This window comes from Pseudopodoces humilis, chromosome 1 (assembly GCF_049639895.1).
Source record: "Pseudopodoces humilis isolate 2021_Gansu_Grassland_sample_001 chromosome 1, ASM4963989v1, whole genome shotgun sequence".
NCBI lineage: Eukaryota > Metazoa > Chordata > Aves > Passeriformes > Paridae > Pseudopodoces > Pseudopodoces humilis.
The window spans coordinates 123,639,848-123,660,902 of NC_142200.1; the positions used below are offsets into that span (position 1 = coordinate 123,639,848).

Below are 21,055 nucleotides of genomic sequence, written 5' to 3' on the forward strand. Positions count from 1 at the left end.
TATTTGAGAATTTTGAGGTTGCATTGACCCTGATATAAAAAAAGGAATTTTATGGTTTTATTACACTTAAAGAAATCTTTCTTTTTCTACAGAAATTATGGTGATAAAGGAATGTTGGAAGAATCTTTGAAATTTAATTAATTGGCAGAATATAGTTTAAATATGGACTATAAAATCTGTGAAATACATAGAGCCTTTAATTTGATGAATTCTGATTGTAAAGCATATGCACAAAATTACAATAGCTTGACATGATACATGGGCTTTTGTTTTTGAAACATAGGGTCTTAAAGACAATGATAAAACCACATTTTTAAAATGTCAGCCATCTACAAAGAAAAGTAAAATAAATCTGATTGATATTCATTAGATTGTATTTTAACAGTGGCCGAAGTTTTGAGGGGGGTTTTTGGTTCATAAAATTTACAAAGGGAAGAGCAGGTTTGCTTTATTTTATTTTGATTTAGGAGGTTATATTGATAAAATAGCCATTGAGATGAAAATTAGTAGTACAAATAAACCTAAAAACCCCCTTTCAATTCAGAGAAAGAAAAACATACAACATCCTCCTTCACAGTTGATTTTGGAATATCTTCAGGTGTTGCTGTCTGCCAGCATGAATAGTTAACATCTTGACAGCTTAAACCATGAAGCACAGAAAAATAAAAGTAAGCAAAACTTGAGTGAACTTGAGGAAACATTGTTTACCATAGGCACTGTTGTCAGATCCAGTCAGTTGTTTCCCCTCATGTTTTGCATTTATATTAATTTCATTATGACAGAATATGTGGATTGATGTTAACAGCTTAGATTTTGCAGTGTGTTCAGTTTGTAAACCTTGCTGATGCTCTAGATTTGATGGCTAGAAGCTCCACCAGTATGCAACCTGGATATAATAGTAAATGTGCAGCAGTTCAAAATGTAAGAAAATAAACACAAACCACTCCCTGCCCCCAAGTTTTAAGCACAGTTAAGTGTGAATATATGTGGTAATTATCAGTGCATCTAGTGGTTGCAATGGAATTAACAATATTTGAATACTTATTTTTGGTGGCACTGTGATCCAGTTCCAAGCAAGGAAAAAGTGGACTTTTGCACAGAGTAGGGTGGCACTGTGGGAAGACTGCCTTGAGCCTAAATGGTTTTTAGAGTTTTCTTTTAGGAAAGTTAGTTCTCTTAATGCTAAGCTGCTGTGAAAGATTGAAGTTAAACCCTCCTTTTGTATTTTCTTAGCTGAATGTTGTAAAGTAACTTCACCAAGGCCAGACCATACTGGGTATATTTCTAAGGGGCTTAACTGCATAGTGTTTAGATCCTAAACAGCTTTAGGCTGATTCTGATGGAGATAAAAAGCTTTAAAAAGGCAGTAATATGACTTGAAGTGCTTAGGGACATAACCGTCCTACATCAAGGTGCAATGGACACAACTGAAATAGCAGAAATTCTGTTTAAGATTCTTTCCTCTGAGGGTTGTCAAACACTGGTATGGCTTAACGAGGGAGTTTGTGGCATCTCCATCTTCAGAGATAGCCAAAATCCCACTGGACACAGCCTTCAGTAACCTATCATAGCTTCATCAATCCTGTTTCAACAAGATGTTGGGCTAGATGATCTCCAGGGGTGCCTCCTTGTCTCAGCTACCCTGCACTTCTGGATTTTGTGTTGTGTTATGCTCCTAGAGTAGATAAATTTAACCCCGTATAGAGGAAAGAGGAAGAAACACTTTCTGACAAGAATTTCAGATCTCACACAGTGCAATGAAAGTTGTCATTAAAGGTGAATCAATCACATACATACTTGAGACATTTTAATCAAGGTATTTCTTCAGAGAGAAATTGTGTAAATTAGAAAAGAGAAAAAAGGTACAAGAAGAAAGACCATAGAACCTTAGTAATATTTAGAGGTAAATTTAAATGTTCTATTGTTTTTCAAGGCATAGAGGTCATGAAACCTTTTTCTTTTTAACATTTAATCCAAAACATTATCTATAGAAGTTTTGTACAGGATTTCAATTAAAAAAAACTTCTAGAAAGATACTGAAAATTTATCCTCAAAAACTATACAGGATGCAGTAACATTATTTTGGGAGAGTGTTCATTTCCAGAATAGCTATTGTTGAAGAATTGGAACAAGTTCAATATTTTTATAGCACATTCATACATAGGCCAGGTAAATATACAGGATTCTTGAATAGTCCCTTAGGTTTTAGGGTTTTTTTTTTTACAAACAGAGCAAACAATAGAGAGAGATTTTCAATAGTGTTTGTGCATCTGTAGCTTTAACAAGTGAATTATTTCATTAAACACAAAGAGCTGTGAAAAACAATCTGAAATTAGATTCACTATTTGTCATTGCATAGAACTGCAATCCACTTTTCTCCAAATATTGATGAGAGAAAATTAAAGGGCTCTAAATCTAAATACTGTGTGTTAGCCACAGTAATATGCAGCTCTATAGTCCTGTACTCCATGAGCATCTGAGGGATAAAATGGTATAATAAATGAATAGGAATTTCTCTCCTCTACAAACATGTTTTATGCTATTCTCAGGCAGCAATTAATAGTTTTCCCTGAAGATGTATGTGACTTTTTAAAGTTATACACTTATGTGGATGCATGTGTACTGCAAATAAACAAAGATGACTTCAGTGTCTCTGACATACAGAGCAGTCTGGGTGTAGTCAGCACTAAATAGATACTGTAAAGTGAAAAATGTTTCTGTTCTTTTAGATTAAAATATGTTATTTAACAGGAAAAATTAAGATTTGGAGTCTAAGTCTATGTAATTTAAGGTGTCTGTTGCTGATTGCATTGTGGTAAAACCAGATATTTTTCTGGTTGTGCATTTTGGTATAGTGCATAATTCTCTGAATCAAAGGAAGAATTCCCTGAAAAAATGTTAAGCATTCCAAAGAAATATCCCTTAAAAGTGAAAAAAAAATCTAAATCAGTCTTGCAGCAGAGAAAATCTTTACATTAAATTTTTTTATTCTGGAAGCTAAATGAGTGCTCAAAATAATTTGGCTGTTTATAACAGCTATGTGTCCCTGTAAGTATAGGCAGAGTCCAGCGAAGATAAACTTGCCTTTTCCCACATCTTGTCACCAACTGGGCTGATGGACAGCCTCTGAGCACACTCTCTGCAGTGTTGACACTGCTGGCACTGGAAAATTAGACTCCTGGTCACTACAAGGAGAATCAGAGGGAAAAGTTTTAAATTTTACTGGTTTTATGGAGAGGAAGAAATGTTCAAAACAAGTGTAGCATTATGATTTTTGCAATCAGACTATTTTCTTCAGCTGGCTTTGGGCCTCAGAATACAGAAACAGTTGATCTCTGTAACATCTTACTTTATGCTTTAAGAGCTTTAATCTTCCTGCTGATACTGTATATTTTATCCTCATGTTAACTTCAGTGTGAGAAATACTAATGGTTGAAATATGTGAGGCAAAAGAGATTAGAAAACTGGAGAGACAGCAAAAAGAGGAATGAAGCACTGGCAAACAGCTCAAAGGCCCAAAAAAGAGCATCAGAGCACCTTGGTTTTAATGTCAGATTCTCTGTCTTAGACTATGCTCTCCCAGTGAGAAATCTTTATATTTTTATTCAAGATGTATACCTTGTAAAAGAAAAGGCTGATTTGTATGTTCTGAATAGCACAAACAGCAAGTTATATAGTGAATTCCTTTTAAAATTTTACAGGTATAAAACCACTTCATTCAAAGTGAAAAAATAAGGCCCTCGTATAATAGAAAAGTCAATTTTTGATGATGGCTGTCACTGCAGTTGCTTTTCGGGGTTGACAGGTCTGAGAGACATTGTATTCTGTCTGCAACCTTGTCAGACAAAACCACTGAAAGGGAGGAAAACACTATCAAAGGAATACTAATGTTTTCTTTGCCTACATGAAGTTCTCGTTTCCTTAATAGTTGTGAAATTGTGTGGCAGTTTGCTATTCAGTGTCCAGTAGCAATCATATCACCAACTACATATTTCTCTCTTCTTATCTAACTGAAGGATGTTAGACTTTTTTTAAAATTGATTGATTGTGATTGATAGCATCAAAAATATCTTCACAGATGCTTTTGATAGCTTCCAAAGCTGCTTCTGCTTTTGTGTCAAAATGTTATCTCAAAGAGCTAACAAAAATTCATTTGGTAGCGTCTCCTAGTTAAAAATGTTTTGACGTTCTTGTAGAAAAAATGGGTTGAATGTTAGCTGTTTATTAACTTCACCAAAGATTGGTAGACATGAGAAACAATATTTCAGTCCTGAAGAACCTTAATTGAGGTGTTCAATTGTGGTATTTAATTGCTTCACCTTTCAAAAGCTGATATTTTGAGAATTATACGTTCTTGATGCATTTCTTTATTTATCCTCGCTTTTGAGAAAGATTTTTCTTTTTAGTTATTACACAAGCTGTTCTTCCCAGTGTTTTTTACAGTATTATGTAGACTATTTTCTATCATCACTGTAACTAGAGTGTTTGTAGAGAAACACAAAATTAGAGGAAGAAGGAAAATAAATTATGTGTCAATACCACACTAACTTTGGCTCCCATTATTTTGGAAACTTCTGCACATCCATTTTATGAAGTATGTTTATACAGCTGTGTGTATTGTTTGTTAAGTACCAGTGAAGGCTAGAAACTTGACAAGGTGAAAAATGAATGCCAGTTTTGTCTTGTCTGACAAACAGTGGAGTCAGATTGGTTGTTGAGTGCAATTATAGAAGCATTCTTTCTACATGGCTTCTTTCTTTCTGTCAAAATTATAGAGGCTTTTAACAGGAGTTTGACTGAGAGTATTGTGTGAAATATGGATGAACTGTGTCATCCCATGGTATCGATCTAATATGTAAATGAGATTTCAAGAGAGAGCAGTGGAGAAGACTCCAATGAGTTGTCTCTCATTAGAAATTTTGGATTAATTGGTTCTCTGATTATTATTTTGACAGTTATTCTTAACTAAAATTACAGCAGTGACTGGAAAAAAGAATTACTGTGGCTTTGATAGCTGCTAAAATATATATTTATATATAAGCATTTACTCACACTGAGTATATTTTTAAATTAAACTAAAGGACATATTAGTATTCTAATTTATTTATATCTTTAATTAATGATAATGGGTTATGGAAAGCTATTTCAGTGTATTTACTATCATATCACTTATAATTACAGAAACAATTTTCTATAAATAATTGCATAGTATATGACTCATTAGATTAATCCTGCTGTATAGGTACTTTACACTACTGTAAGGAAATTTTTTGATTACAGGTAGTCAGCTGGAATTCAGAAAAAATAACTTGATATGCTTGTTTCTCATGTTATATTAACCATTGCTGAAGATTTCAGGGCACAGACAGACCTAAATACTACATAGAGTTCTATGATATGTCTTGTTTTTAAACCTGAACTGCTTACAAATGCAATAAAAAGTTTATTTATTGCTTAAAACCAGAGTAGAATCATTTAATATAACTTTTTTTTTTTAACTGAAACTATTTTCATATGTAGTTGCTAATACTTTCCTTATAATGTTAAGTTCAGTATCAGGCTTAAACTCTTAAGTTCCTGACTTCTGTAAGCATTTGTAGGATATAATGTTGTTATAGCTAAGGTCATATGTCTTGATGAATATTTGAAATGAATAGTTGCAGAGGCAGTTTTAATGACTGAGTTCCCTTCCCTTCCCTTCCCTTCCCTTCCCTTCCCTTCCCTTCCCTTCCCTTCCCTTCCCTTCCCTTCCCTTCCCTTCCCTTCCCTTCCCTTCCCTTCCCTTCCCTTCCCTTCCCTTCCCTTCCCTTCCCTTCCCTTCCCTTCCCTTCCCTTCCCTTCCCTTCCCTTCCCTTCCCTTCCCTTCCCTCCCCCTCCCCTCCCCTCCCCTCCCCCCCCCTCCCCCCCCCTCCCTCCCCCCCCCCCCCCTCCCCCCCCCCCCCCCCCCTCCCCTCCCCTCCCCCCCTCCCCTCCCCTCCCTCCCCTCCCCCCCCTCCCCTCCCCTCCCCTCCCCTCCCCTCCCCTCCCCTCCCCTCCCCTCCCCTCCCCTCCCCTCCCCTCCCCTCCCCTCCCCTCCCCTCCCCTCCCCTCCCCTCCCCTCCCCTCCCCTCCCCTCCCCTCCCCCTCTCCTCCCCTCCCCTCCCCTCCCCTCCCCTCCCCTCCCCTCCCCTCCCCTCCCCTCCTCATGGTTTATATCACCTTAAGAATTTAGGAGTTTATAACATGCTACCATAGCCTCCCCTGTACTCAGACAAAAATGCAGCCCATGAGGACAACCCAGGTGATTGAGCCTCTGCCATTGCTTATCTCTTGCAACTAACTGAGGAAGAAGGTTAGCAGACAGATTTTGAAGATGCTTATCAACAATATAAACTTACATGTGGTAATGTAGTTTATTTCAAATGCATTAAATGCTATTCCAGTGCATATGAATTTAAAAGACTGAACAAATAGGTTAAATAAGAAGTTTGGAATGTGAGGAAAATGACAAATGAGTGAGCTTCACATCATGTAGTCAAGTGATAAAAACAATTTCTAATAGTTAGAGTGGTTCTAATTCTAATAGATAGGTTTTCTTGTGCCAGTATGAAAGCCTTTTTCATAGGTTTGTAATAACAAATTAAAGGGTTACAAATTTTCCAAAGGATATTTTGTTCAAAATTTATGTACACAGGTGAGAACGTGAGCGGTTTCACTCATGTCACAGGAATTCCTCACACAAACATGTTCCACTTGGTGAAAAATGTTGTTTTTCAGTCTTTGAGTGAGAAACCAGGTTGATTTAGTGAATTGTATGCATCAATTCTTGGCAATTTGATGATGGTAATATAAATTCCTCTAGACTGTAATTAGCTTCTGATAGTGTAGAATAGTGTGGAGATCAAAATCCATATTTTTCCTTTTCCACAGAGTCTTGATTCATGTAAGTATTCCAACACAAGAAATTTCCAAGATGGTTTTGAAATCATACCATGATAGGACAGAATTCATATCCTAGCCGTTCCACTCTTAAAATTTGAAAATCACAAGTTTATTGAAAAATATTTTACATTTGTTATATTGTTGCATTTCTTAAGAGACCAGGGCTAGAATCCCAGTGTCATTAACACCTACAATACCTGCTTTTATATCTCCTGTGTGCTATCATTCCTGCCAAGCAGGCAGTGCTGGAAATCATAATGCTGTCCTGCTATCAGGTGGCAAGATCTTGGTTCAGCAAACCAATAAATGTATTCTTTATTTGGAAATGACACCACTGAATTATGAGAGATGAAGACTAAATTGCTAAAATAGAAAATAATATATACACATTTAACTCTGAACTGAGAACAGAAGCATGTTTTCCTTGTCACATCGCAGTTATAGCTTAGTGAGGCTCTTGTAAAGAAGCTTATGCCATGACTTAATAGTTTTATACAGCTAACCCTTTTCCACCTAAAATTTAGAGATAGCTGGCACTATCTAATCCTTAGAGTGATTTAATTCAATATATGGGGTGAGTCTTAGGCACTCTTTTAAAGACACCTATTTTTGCTATAAAAGGGCTATAGCTGTGAGCCCATTGAATATGGTGGTAATTTCAATAATATGGTGAAATGTAAGAGGGACTGAATTTCAAAACCAATTCTCTGTGTGTGAAATAGTGGTGATTTATTTGCAATCACAGACATGGAAACCTGCACTCAGTTTTGGGGTAGGAGAGAGATATCAAATCTTCCCACTTTTTTATTTTAAGACAGATATAATACTAATTTAAAGAACTATGTTGAAGATTAGGAATATAATGGAGAAGAACTATTAAAGGTAACTTTTTGTTTTGGAGGAGATTGTCATTCTGAGGTACAGAATACCTCATTCTATACTTTGGCTAGGCAATTAAAAACAGGTCCTGTAGTATAATTTATCTTTTGAAGCCTTGGAAAGAATCCAGAACCAAAATCAGCTCACTTCTGTTTCAGTGGATGCTAGATCCAAGGATGGAAAGGTTTTCAGAGTTTTTGCTGCCAGTTGGAATTAGGTTATGCAAAAGTTTATGCTTTCTGGATTTCTTTGTTCTACTGCATAACCTGGCTTCATTTTCATTCACATGGAATTCAGATTGACTGTATACCTGGACTTACAGCTTCATGTAGTCATGTACATCTTGCACTTCATTTCTTGTCTGTGATGCTTTTTTTTTTTTTTCCTAGATTAGTTGTAAATTAGGGCAGGAATTTGCTATTATAATTGGTTGATTCTGAAATTGCAGAATTTACTTTTTTCTCCCTCCCTCCCTTGGTCCCCCAGATATTATCCAAAGTCGAGCTTGTTATTTAAACAACTAGTTTGAAAAATTATGTTGTCTATGTACAAAGATAAAAAAGTACATACAGTGCAAAAAACTTTTTGGATTTTTTTTCCCACATTTTCTATTTTTTCAGAATATTTAAGTACGGTGGCTGTATTTACCAACTATGAGAGGTTGCTCATACTAATGGTGACTCACTTAGCATTTTGCTGAGTCTCTGTGATTAGCAAAATACAATAACAGTACAAAATTACTGTAATTTGGGACTTGGATCTATGACACGACTCCATTTTTCTGTTTGCTTTTCTTTGGGGCTGAAAAGGTTAGATTTCTATAAATAGGACATGATTCAATAATCTCTAGAATTGTCTTTCTCTTGCTTTTGAGAGTCTCTGACATTTTCTTTTGATGATACCTGGTTCAATGGCTTCAGAGAAGTACAATTGTGCTGGAAGGAAATGGTACCCAGACTTACTTCGGCTTCATTTTCCTTTTCCTGTTAATACTTGTAAATTTTTTTATATCATCATTTCCAAGAGGCAGTTCCAAACGTTATATTGTTGCTGGGGTTGGGGGGCAACATTACATATGATCATGCCATACTCTACAACGTGGAAAATGGCATGTTCCATTGTGAAGCCTGTGCTTATGACAAGGGACAGGCAGTAAAGATGCTGATAAATTCTCTGAAGTATGTTCCTAGTTCCCATGTGTACCACCATATTAAATACCAATCCATTTTGACCAATACAGACAGTTTGGCAGAAAGATGCTCACACTTGGTAAACTTTTAAATCCATGTTTAGGCATGAAAGTTCTAGTGAAAGAATTTTTAGTGATTTTGAACCTTGGCAGCTGCTTTTGGCTTGGAGATAATTTTTAGTTTTTCACTGTTGCTGGAATCATTAATGATGGTAAATGGCAGTGAGTGGGTTGTATGAATTGTAACTTCTTAGAAGTAAAAAAAAAAGAAATATGAGAATTTGATCGTGACTTGGAATCACTGCAATCTTATTTGCCTATTCTAAAAATAACTGTTGCCATGAATAAATGAAAGATTTTACCATGTTAACATCTGGGCAGAAAGTCAGGAGGTGCTGTTTCTTCAGTTCATTTACATACAGAAGAATAATTTTCATTGTAAACACTGTAATGATTAAGAGAAATTTAATGAATGGATAAGTAAAGGTCAGCTATTAGAGTATGCTAATCTCTCACATTAGAAATATCTCATATTCCAGGTAATTCTCCATCCTGGAATGGCTTGAGGGCAAAATGTCATGGAAGGCCAAAGTTAGGTTATTTCAAGAAGAGTGGATTTTTAGATAGAACCCCAAGAAAATGTTATCCCTCTTGATTTCACTATTTTTTGTGTAGGAAGACCTGTACAATCAGTGTCATTCAGAAAGTAACTGAAACAGGGATATCTCTTATCCTTCATCTGAGTTCTTTTACAGGACTTGTACCTGAGATTCTTTTTTATGAACCAGTGTCCTTTGCTGTGTGTACTTTGAATAAAATATTCCATGAGAATATCAAATGCTACTGGAAAATGGCACTTCCTTAAAATAATCATCAGTGTCAGTTCTTCTGCTTTAGAAAACAACTTCTTCCACTCCAGTGATACATTAAATGTCTGGTATGTGCTGGCTTATGATGCCTTCCCTATATTTATCTACTTCTGAGGCTATTTGGCAAAAATCTTATTTGTATCTAATTAATTAATAACAATTAAAAATTAAATGTGTCTAAAGTCTGGTATGAAAGCTGAAGAGGAATTTCCCATATCTTTGTAAATAACTGTCAAAAAGACCTGTTTGTCTCATATCTTCTTTTTTAATTTCAGTCTGGATCTCAAGAAAAGAGCAGAAAAAAACCTGTTTCTTCACCACGAGAAGAGCCAGAAAAGGTGACCTTTTTTGTCATTCTTAGAATGTATAAAATTAATTTTAACATCACCATGCCTCATCCTGACAACAAGTTTAGAAGATTAAAGCAGTACTTCACAGAATGTATCACTAATTTTCTTTTTTTCATTAAATAAGCATGAATAATAGAATTTGCAGCAATGCCTCACTGTAGCAGGTGATACGTGTTTATTTTTATAAAAATGCAAATATACTGAAATATAATATTTTAACCAGAGTGGTTATTTAAGGTAAATAATGAAATTATATTTCCCTAATTAAGAAATGACAGCAGTTAAGTGCTTTGGAAAGATTTCTGTCTCTCAGTGCATTTTCTACTAGACAAGAAGCTCTTGTTTCTGAATTATTTTTTCTCTTCCTTTTTTTAGGTAGAATCAGAAAGTAATGAAATTTCTGATTTACCACCACCATTAAAATCAACAGGAGCTTTTTAGAATCTAAGTCACTTCCTCAACTTCCTTTCCAATTAATATGATTATCATTAAAATTGAATTCAGACATTTCCATGCTGAGTTGGGCTTTACTACTAGACTCATTCCATTAAAAGCTCTACATTTGTCTAAAGGTAACTGACATTATTTTTACAGTATTATGTATGCTTTGGTGTTTTCTGGTTTTAAGAACAGTGTATTTGCTCCACAATTTTTTATCACCTTCTGACTGAATCCATAACTCCATAGGGAGCAAGAAGTAAGGAAAAGACTTCATAGTCATACAAACATGGATGGTGTAATCAATTTCAAATTATGACTATAATGGCTCCCAAATCAACTGGAGTGAAATAGCAGCTTTGTCCCATGTCAGTGCTTATAACTACTAACTGGAACATGTCTTCCCTTACTCACTACACATGATAATACACATAACTGATAGACTGAACTATAGGCTGCCTCACATTCCACAGCAGAGGCTCTACATCAAAAATCACCAATTTTTAAGTGTGTTATTTTTTCTGATTTCATTGCCCAAGCAGGATGAAGTGGAAATAAGTATATAACTTAGATAGTGAGGACTAAATGATATTTTAATAATAGTAATGATAGGGATGCAAGGAACTTTCATTTGTTCTAATTATTTCAACAGCTCTTTAGATGATGCATAAAAAATAACTGATCTTCTAGAAATTTTCTGAAAACTTACTGATTTTTTTGTTTCTTATTATTTTTGCCAGTGAATATAATTTCTGGTCAGTCAGGTCCCAAAGACTGCAAATATGAATATCTATCTTTCACAAATGTATTTGATAGACTTGTGAAAATAGGCACAGTGATAACTGCAAAAAATATTGGTGAGCATTGCATAGAATAATTACTGCATGTGTCCTACATTGATTCTGCTTACAAATGTTACAATAGTATGTCGTTTTTGATTCCTCTTCAAAGTTCATTACTCTCTCTGAATCTTCAAATGCAGCTATTTATTCCCCATCTTTTAGATGACCCAGATCTTCGTAAGCTATATTATACAAAGGTTAATAGAAAAGGAAAACTATTGTTTCTATGAATCCATAAATATTAACAATTTATGGGGTCTGTGTGAGTTAGCTATACAATACAAATAGCATTAGAAATGCATATTATGGATGCAGATCCTCATTTGGGAAAATACAGAAAAAAACCCCACCTTCCTAACAAAATTGGAAAGTAACTTCCATTATTCAAATGTGTTTTTCATTTATAGCTTTATTTGGTACAGAACTCCCTGGGGTGCTTCATACTTAATCAAAAACTGTAATCTTTGTGGTCAACTGTTTTATAGGTACTGTTCAACACCTTCAGTTTAGTTTGTATACTTCTCCTACGTGAAGAAACAGCAGTGCTTTAACTTTTAAAGCAATTGGCACAGAACATTGCAAAGACTACCTGCTTTCAAATTGTGAAAGCATGTATTTGCCTCACTGTGAGGCAAATACTACTTCTAATTTTTCAAGCAGTCCAAAAGGCAAGATGATGTCCTTTATTTTTTCCCATTAAAAAATTCTGACGTAGCTATTTCATGCAGCACTTTATCTAAACAGGCTGCTTTGACCGTGGCAATTGTTGAGATTGAATGCACTCATGTCAAATAAGATTAGTCAACATTTCCTATATCAAATGACTCTGCATATAAAGTACAATATTCTTGACTCTTAGTGTCCCTATGGTACATTACCCTCTTTAAATCTAATGCATAGTCAGTTGTTCCTCCTCTTGTATTTTCCCAACTGGAGATTATTCCTATGTGTTATACTTTGTACTTTATTGAACTGAATCTTTTTCTTGCTCTTTTTTTTAATTTACTTTTTTATTTTAGATTACTTTTTCAATTTGTCAAGGTTACTTTCAATTCAAATCCTATTCAGTAAAGTGCTTGCAGATGCTTTCAGCTTAGTATTGTCTGCAAATTTAATAAATGTACTCTCTATTCCATCATCCAGATCCTTAATGAAAATATTGAATAATACTGGATCCAGGACAGACCCTGTGAAATCCCACTCAGTATTTCCTTCCAGCTTGACAGGCAGTAACTGCTCTAATTATAGCTTCACACTCATGGTGCACTGCAGTTACAGTAGTATAATCCAGATTATTTAATTCTTAGTTTATTTATGAATATGGTACATAAAACTGGCAAATGCATTAAGCCAATTAATGTGTATTATATCTACCCCTTCCATCTATCAGTAAGGCCTGTTCACTGTGAGGAAGTAGATGACAGAAGTTTTCTCTTGCCAAGTGGATATCTGCTCTAGATTGTCTGTAGTCTTTACCCAAAGACAGCTATTCCATCATTTCTGTGAGAATTGGAATTAGGCTGATTGCTGTTCTCTGGATCCTTCTATTCTATTTTTTCAAATTTAAGCACAGCTGTTTACATCTTTTGATCCTGCTGTCCTCTGTTTTCTCAGAGGAAAGATGAAATGCTAACCTTATTTCAGTTCATTCCTGAATTGGTTCCAGTAGCCTGTAACTTGCTAATTACTCAGCTGAGCCGTCCCTTTTGAATGAAATCTGAAACAAAAAATTCCAGTAGTAAGTTGGTAGCTTCCCTTTCTTCCTAATCAGGCTTTGAAAAATTCTTATTATAATGTATACTTTCTACAAAGGAGTTCTCAGTATGCATCCTAATGTTTAACTGTAAAATCTCTCCCTTTTTTTTGTTTGTTTTGCTAATTCATTCATTATTTTTCAGCTACTTTTGCAATTCCTTGTTATAAGTTTTTCCCTTTACAATCATGACTGATTTATTGTCACCAACCACATTATCACCTTACTACTGAGACTTTTATGAAAATGCTCAACAGTATCTCTGTGGATTTCTGCTGGCAACCTCTCTATGACTTTTTAGAATAGTGTCTCCACACATTTGGGTTATTCCTCAGTTCTCAGTTTTACTTGTATGAATTATTTCTCATTCTTTACAAAACTTGAGTTTTTGACTATATTTTATTTACCCAACCCCACCCCACCTCTTAATATTAGGAGATTTTTAAATTGTTCATACTATTCATGTTGTTCTTTCATGTGATTATCTTTAATGACCGGAGGGCTGGAGCACCTCTCCTATGACTACAGCCTGGGGGAGTTTGGGTTTTTCAGCCTGGAGAAGGTTCCAGGAAGACCTTGGAACAGGCCTCACAGTAACTGAAAGAGTACTCTCCTGAGAGAGGGATTTCAAAAGGGCATGTAGCAACAGAACAAGGGGGAATGGCCTTGAGATGAGGGAAAGTAGGTTTAGATCAGATGTTGATTAGATATTAGAAAGAAATTCTTTTCTGTGAGGGTGGTGAGGCATGGGATCAGGAGGAATTTTGCCCAGAGTTGTGAATGTCTCATCCCTGGCAGTGTTCAAGGCCAGGTTGGGTGGGGCTTTAAGCAACCTGGTCTAGTGAAAGGTGTCCCTGCCCATGGTAGAGGACTTGGAACTAAATGATCTTTAAGGTCCTTTCCAACTAAAACCATTCTATGGTTGCATGATTCCCAAGATATCTTTAAGAAGCTTCTAAGATTTCTGTCCTCTTTTACTAAAATAAAAATTAGTATTCTATTTTAGTTATGTGCCCACAAGTTCTGAGTAGAGCAGTGGTTGTGTTACAAATAAAAGACTTCAGGTTCAGGGTTATCTGACTGTGAAGTACTTAAGGCATTCCTGGCACAGCCTCATTAGGACCATGGAGCATAGCTTTATGGTACCCCATAAAACACACAGGAAGAATATGCACTAAGAATTTACCTAAATCTGTTCTTGGTCTAGAAGATGACAAAACCTGCATGAAATTTAGTGGGAATAAAATAAAATAATTTTTGAGTGCCGAAGTATGTATTAACAAATTCATTTACAAATTATATTTTGTTTTCATCAGTCAGAGAACAGGAAATACAGTTTAATTTAAGAGCTCTTATCTTCAGCCACTAAGTGACAGATCTTGATTAAAACAACTTGCAGTAAATTTGAAAATGTTACTGTCTCTACAAAATATATCAAGGAGTGGGAAAAAACAAAAAAAACCCACCTCTTTGAGGCTAAGTTTAGAGCTTGTGAAAGTACAGTGGAATGGCATTTTCTTAAACATTAGACACTGTTCTTCAGATTTAAGAGCAAAATAGTCCAAGAAAATCTCAAGAGAGATTTCACTGGCATATGATACAGCAATTTCTGATGGAACAAAAAATTCATGTTGAAAGAGTATATGATGTAATTAATTATTGGAAGGCTAAGAAATATTTCAATTTTACAGTAGTTTACCTAATCAAGTTTAATCAGAAAGGGATCCTTCCCTTTTTTTTTCCCAGAAAAGGGAAGGATCTGAAATTGTATATGATACCTTACTCATCCAAAGGCAACCTTTCCTTTTGAAAGTTGGGATAAATGGAGCCTGAATTTTTTAGGCAAAATCTATGAAGCAAGACTTTTGGTTTAATAAAAAGATGGATTTTTGAACTTGCACGATTAGAAGCGTTAAATTGCTCTTCAGTTGGAAGCTGTTTTATCTTAACTTCAGCCTCAGGAGGAGTAAATTAGTGTACTTGGATGTTGCTGGAGGCAGTGGTTTCTTCACAGATGGTCAACTGCTACTTTCTTTTCCTTTATTTTTCTTTTGATTCGAAGAAATCTAGCTGCAACCATTTTTAAGGCACAAGATAACTATGAAATAAATGATTGTAGATAAAATTCTCTACTTTGATCTTAGCTTTTTTATTTATAAAAGTATTCAGAATTTTTTTTTTTTTCTAAAACAGTTATAAAAAAACATTAGAAGCCTCTTACATTTTCTAGCTCTGACACATAGTTTTATATGATGTTTGGCATCAGACAAAAACTGTCATCCTAAGCCTTTTAGGAAGTCTGAAGTAGTTCAGGAATTGTTAAAATGAGTAGACTTTTAACATCTGATTTAACAAGTTAAAATCAATCACAGAAGTAGTTGTCAGAATAAATAATTTCAAAGATGCATGAAAAAATCATCTCTGATGTTCTCAGATGAAATTTTGGAAAACATGTTTGCTACCCAAGCTGCTTTCAGCTAAGTAATGAGTCACCCGTGAAAATAAAACTACAATTACTTTGGCAGATTCCTCATTTACAAAAGCCTTATAGTAATGCCAAAATCTTTTCCATTGCTCTCAAGTTCAACTTTAGCTATAGAAATGATGTGAAATGATATCCATCAAAATTCTTTCAAGCAGAACATACACTCTGAGCAGTAATGCATGCAATCTAATTGTTTTTCAATAAATATGGTTACAAAAAATTTTACTTCTGTTGATAAAGCTGCCTTCACTGAAGATAGTATATTCTTATTCATTTCCACATATTCAAGTTTTTAAAATAACTTTAAGTTTCAAAATATGTCCAAAAAAGTGCTGTGCAGAACAATGTCATGTAGGCTACCATTAGGAAAATGCAAATATGTCAGTGTCACCCCTGTTCTTGTAGCAAAATTCATCATAAACCTACAGGGATTTCTTTTACATTACTTTTTTTTTTTTTTTTTTTAATCTATCTTTCTCTGGAGTTGAAGATTGATCTTAAGGGGCGGTTTATAAATTTCTTTGGCTATATATTTAATGTTTACATTTTAAAAGCTTTCTTGGGTATGGTAGCATCAGCTGCAAAAGCAAGGAAAAGCAAATCTTTAGTGGCAAGACCCTCATTTAAAATTTAATTACAGTTAGTGTTAGTGCAACCTAGCTTAACAAGTTCATGCAAACTAGTTTCCAATTCTCATTTTTAGAGGTTGTTTCCAGGCTACTATTTGATAATATTCATGGAAAATATGCAAGAACACAGACTCCATGTTTGTATAAAATTAAAATTAAGATTCTTAACATATCTCTGAATTTATTTATGATAATTTGTACATCCCAACTATTCACAAGATAGACTTGACTAGTGCAAAAAATGCTTCTATCCCTTCACTTGGGAATGCACCGAATCTCTTTCTCAGCCCTTGATACTGCTGTTTGCACCCCAAAAGTGAGCCATACAGAGACCATCTTCCAATGCCTCTGGAACCGCTTGCTCTGATTCCCAAGGGCTCTGGTTTTATACCTTGGCATATGCAGCTTTGGAGCATGAGGCTTTGCCTGTCTACAGTGGGAAACTGAAAACCTCTGGATTTTCCTTCTGGGGAAATTTTTTTTTTTCAGCCTTTTATCATTTTTCCATTTTCCAGCACTGCATAGTCATTTGAGATAAACAACATCAACAAATCTATTGCAATGCAACATTAATAAGTATGTTATTTTTATCAGACATGTGGTGATTTCATGTTTGCTAAATAGCAGCTGTTGTATTTAGTTCTGGGCCATAAAAAAAAAATGAAACCTAGCTTCTGAAGCCAATAGTTATGTATGGGGAACTAGTATTGTAGCCAGTATTGTGGTGTTTGTCCTCCAAATAGAAATCAAATAGCACCATCAAAAAATCTATTTACAGACAAGTGTATATTCTAAGTGTTCTTTTCTTATTTTATACTGTCAATTTTTGTATTCCTTTTTAAGCTGCAAACTACAGTCCCAGAAGGCTTTTAGCATCTAGAAGGTCTGTCCTTAAATGGGTTATGCTGAGCTTAAATGGGTTACACTAAAGAGAGATTTCTACAACTATGAATCAAAATTTAAAAGACTGAGGAGCTAAATATAGGCCAGCTTCTTTTAGCATGTATAATATTAGTAATTGGATTTTGAATGCATTATTTACACTTCATCCAGAAATTAGGTGGTTGGCAATTATGCATGTGCAGGTTTTTCCAGTTGCAGGTTTATTGCATTATGTGTATATAGGTACATTCAAACAGATTCTGCCCAGCCTCAGCTCAACTTTGCCTCAATTATTCTTCCAATTGAAACTCTGAGGAGTTTGAGGCAAGGTTGAGAGGGAATGTGGAAGGAAGATAAGGAATAAATTAAGGGTGGAAGGTAAATCTTGAACTGATACTACTTTCATTACCCTGAGGCTTATTTATTCTCCAGAGATCAGATCCTACAAATCTTGTTGAAAGTGTATTTTCATAGGAGCTTGTTTTATGGAACAAAAGTAGAATCCTAACTTTTTTGTTGTGTGTGTCCATGTCCCCTTACCCTTTTCAACACTTTTGGTATTTTAATTTCTAATCTGTCATCAATTTATTAAGCATATTAGTTTAATTTTAAGAATAAATTAAGAAGTAACTTCTTTGAACCTGTGTGTAATAGGAAAAAAAACATCTTCTGAAATAACAACATAGCAGAAAGTGTTTTACTCCATTATGCAACAATTCACTTAAGAATAACTTATCATACAGACTTCTGCTCAAGAAATTTATCCTGCCACCTACTTCACCATATGGTGCTTTAGGGGTGCTAAGTCACAGTAGATGTATCTGTAAGCATTTGTGATAGTGCTGAACACGTGCCTAAATGAGTGAAGAAGCAGAACCTGTACATGCATAGCACACATAATTTGAGCACTACTTTCTTTTGGAATGTATTTGCTGTAGTAGGGCTTTAAACATTTTATACATTCTCCAACACCATGTTCTAATATAATTATTGTTCTGAGATTCAGACTGCCCTTTTTGCAACCCAAGGTTGGATTTTCTTTGTTGTTGAAAAATATATTAACTTTCTATTTTAAGTACCCTGGAAGAAAATATTTCATGCCTTTTTTTGAGATGCTGTTATCTCTCATCTCATTGATCTTGCAAATTTACAGCTGGGGATAAACACAATTATAATGGTAGAATAGGATATTATTTCACTACTTCAAAGTTACACATGTATGGGTTTTTATTTTAACTAATTAAAAAAAACCCAACCTGTGAACAACAAAGAACAGTAATTTATAAAAGCTGTAACTAATGTCTGCAATTTCTAATGGTTGACAACCTTCTCTTCTGCCCTGTAAGCAAATATTCCTCTTTGTTCAAAGTACTAGGAAAACAAGACAAAGAGAAATAATACTATTCCGTGCCACACAGAACATCAGTTTACATTCTTTTTATTTAATATGGTTAGGTATTTTTCCTGCAAAAAGCAGTATTTATTATTTACCATTTCAATAGCCATTGTCAAGACTGTAACTGCAAAGCCACAGTTCTAGCCTGACACAAAGGGTATAATAAGCTACTTTTTTTTTTTGGCTGTGAGAATTATGAAAGGGTTTGCTAATAAGAGGGTTTTCCATGCACAAGCCTGAATTTTCTCAATTCCAAAGAATATTACTATGTTTAGTAAAAATGTAATCTTTTTTTTGCTCTTGACCTTTTATTTTTTTTATTGTCAAGATATAGTTCTTTAGTACTACCAATAATATAATCCTAAAATTGCTCTACATGGTAGTTTTTAAATGTCAGTGCAGATACCAAGAGTATGTATTTTTTTATGTCAATGTTATTCATGTTGTGCATTGAAGTCAGGTAATTTTTCATTCCACTGACATCCTGAAACATTTTGTAAAACAAATCTGTTAAATGCTTATTAGTAGCATTTAAAACGATGAAGAGTTACAGATTGTCCTTATAAGAGCAACCTTTATTAGCTTCCACTTTAACAAAACCTGGTCTTTAGGTCAGCTGTGTGCTTTTGACCGAGTCACTTGACCTAAGAAGTGTAAAGTGGAAGGAAATAAATTGTATGTGAATCATTAGGAAATAAGTTTTAGTAACATCAGTAAAACAGACTTACCACAACAGAAATATAACCTCTTTCTGATATTGACATTCTTTTTTCTGTTTCAGTTAGCTATTTAAACAAAGCTTTGCACTCTTGCAGCAAGTTCACTTTCAGAGAATAAACTTTCTCACTGGGCAGAAAAACTGTGTACATTTAGTTAAAATGAACTTTCCAGAAACATTTGAATGAATGGGGAGATTCTGAGCCAGCTTCTAGCAAAAGGCTGATCCACTGCCCCATGTGAAATCTCAGTATTGTTTTGATTAAAGCTTGAATGGAAAACTGCTGATCTGAGGTAGTACACGTTATTGAAGATGAAGACAAAGCCATTTTCAGCTCTGTGCACTGCAAAAGTGTTAGAATAAAAAAAAATTGTACCCCATTCCTTGGGGTACAATATGTGTTCAGGCATACATGAATAATGTTTCTACCAAATTTATTTGCAAGTATGCCTGATTTGCAAAGACTGAGTTTAGCAGGAATATTAAATGATATGTGAGATAGCATTAGTGAAACTGTAATTTCTGACTTTTCTACTGCCTGTTTTTGCTTCTACACTCTTCCACTGTATACCAACTGGTTTAGTTTACTGCAACTTCACAGAACTTCAGTTTGCTGTACTTTACACATTTCTGTCTTTTTTAGAATCAGCCAAGAGTACTAGTTAGATCAATCTTGGTTACAACAAAGCAAGGCTGATTTATTTTCTTTCTTATAACTATCCCCAAAAATGCAGACTTGAAAAGCAAAATTACTTGGTTGATAAAAAACACTGTAATTCAGTGATGCAGACACCTTGATTTCAATGGAACCACAGTATTACTAAAAGTAGGATTTTTTTTAAAAGGTTACAGTTGCTTTACTGTTATTCAGTGTTATACTTCATGTGTAAATGCATTTCAAATCTTTTCACTTTCCAATTAATGGAACTGAACCCAAAAACAAGGACAAGTTTTGGAACTTATTGCACACCTGTCAGGTAATCAAATTGTTCTGTTCTCCTCCTGATCCACATTTGTAAATGAATATAAGATATGCAGAGCCACAGGTGGTAAGCACTTTTGGAATAAACAGTAGCCCCTGATAGTATTCTTGCTGCTCAGTGCTCTTGTTCAAACAACCATTTTAAATCAGAACCCATGGTAAATCAAGTACTTCATAAAAGAACAAAATTGATACTTCTCTTCATAAGACTATTTATTTTTAGTTTACATTTTTATGGGAATATACTTTCTTTTTATTTTTTTTAATATAATAAATTTATACCAACTTATTCCCTCACTGATGCTGCTCCAGAAGGAGGAAAGCTGTTGTCTCTATACTGCTGTGTAGGAGCCAGCTTCTGACGAGGCTATAAAGGGTACATTTTCTGCCAACTCAAAATACTTTCTGGAAAATTCTTTATAGCATCTGTGAAACAATGAAGTATTTTTTAAGGCCTTATGAGAGTCTCATGGTTCAGCCCATACCATAGGCCCTTCAAGCTTGTCCCACCTGACTGTGATGGATCATGCCTGCTGCTCTTGGGGTTCACCTAAGGGCAGAGGAGATCAGAAATTATCCTACAAGGGCCCTGTTGCCTGTCCCAAAGGTATTGGCCTCAATAGCTGCTCTGAAGTCAGACCAGACTGATGAGTGTAAGAAAAATGTGAACATGAAATACCAACTCTGTGAGACACCAAAGCATCAGAACCCAGGTGAGATCT

The 21,055-nt window shown here is 34.9% G+C and overlaps 1 protein-coding gene across 7 annotated transcripts in view; it reads left to right on the top strand.

Annotated features, from left to right (window-relative positions):
* Window positions 1-21,055, top strand: part of DGKB (diacylglycerol kinase beta) — a 407,361-nt gene that overhangs the window by 37,579 nt on the left and 348,727 nt on the right. For all 7 annotated transcript variants that reach the window (XM_088052622.1, XM_088052624.1, XM_088052617.1 and 4 more), the window contains one exon: window positions 10,134-10,196. The gene's annotated coding sequence lies outside the window, so the exon portion shown is untranslated. The remainder of the gene's footprint in view (window positions 1-10,133; window positions 10,197-21,055) is intronic.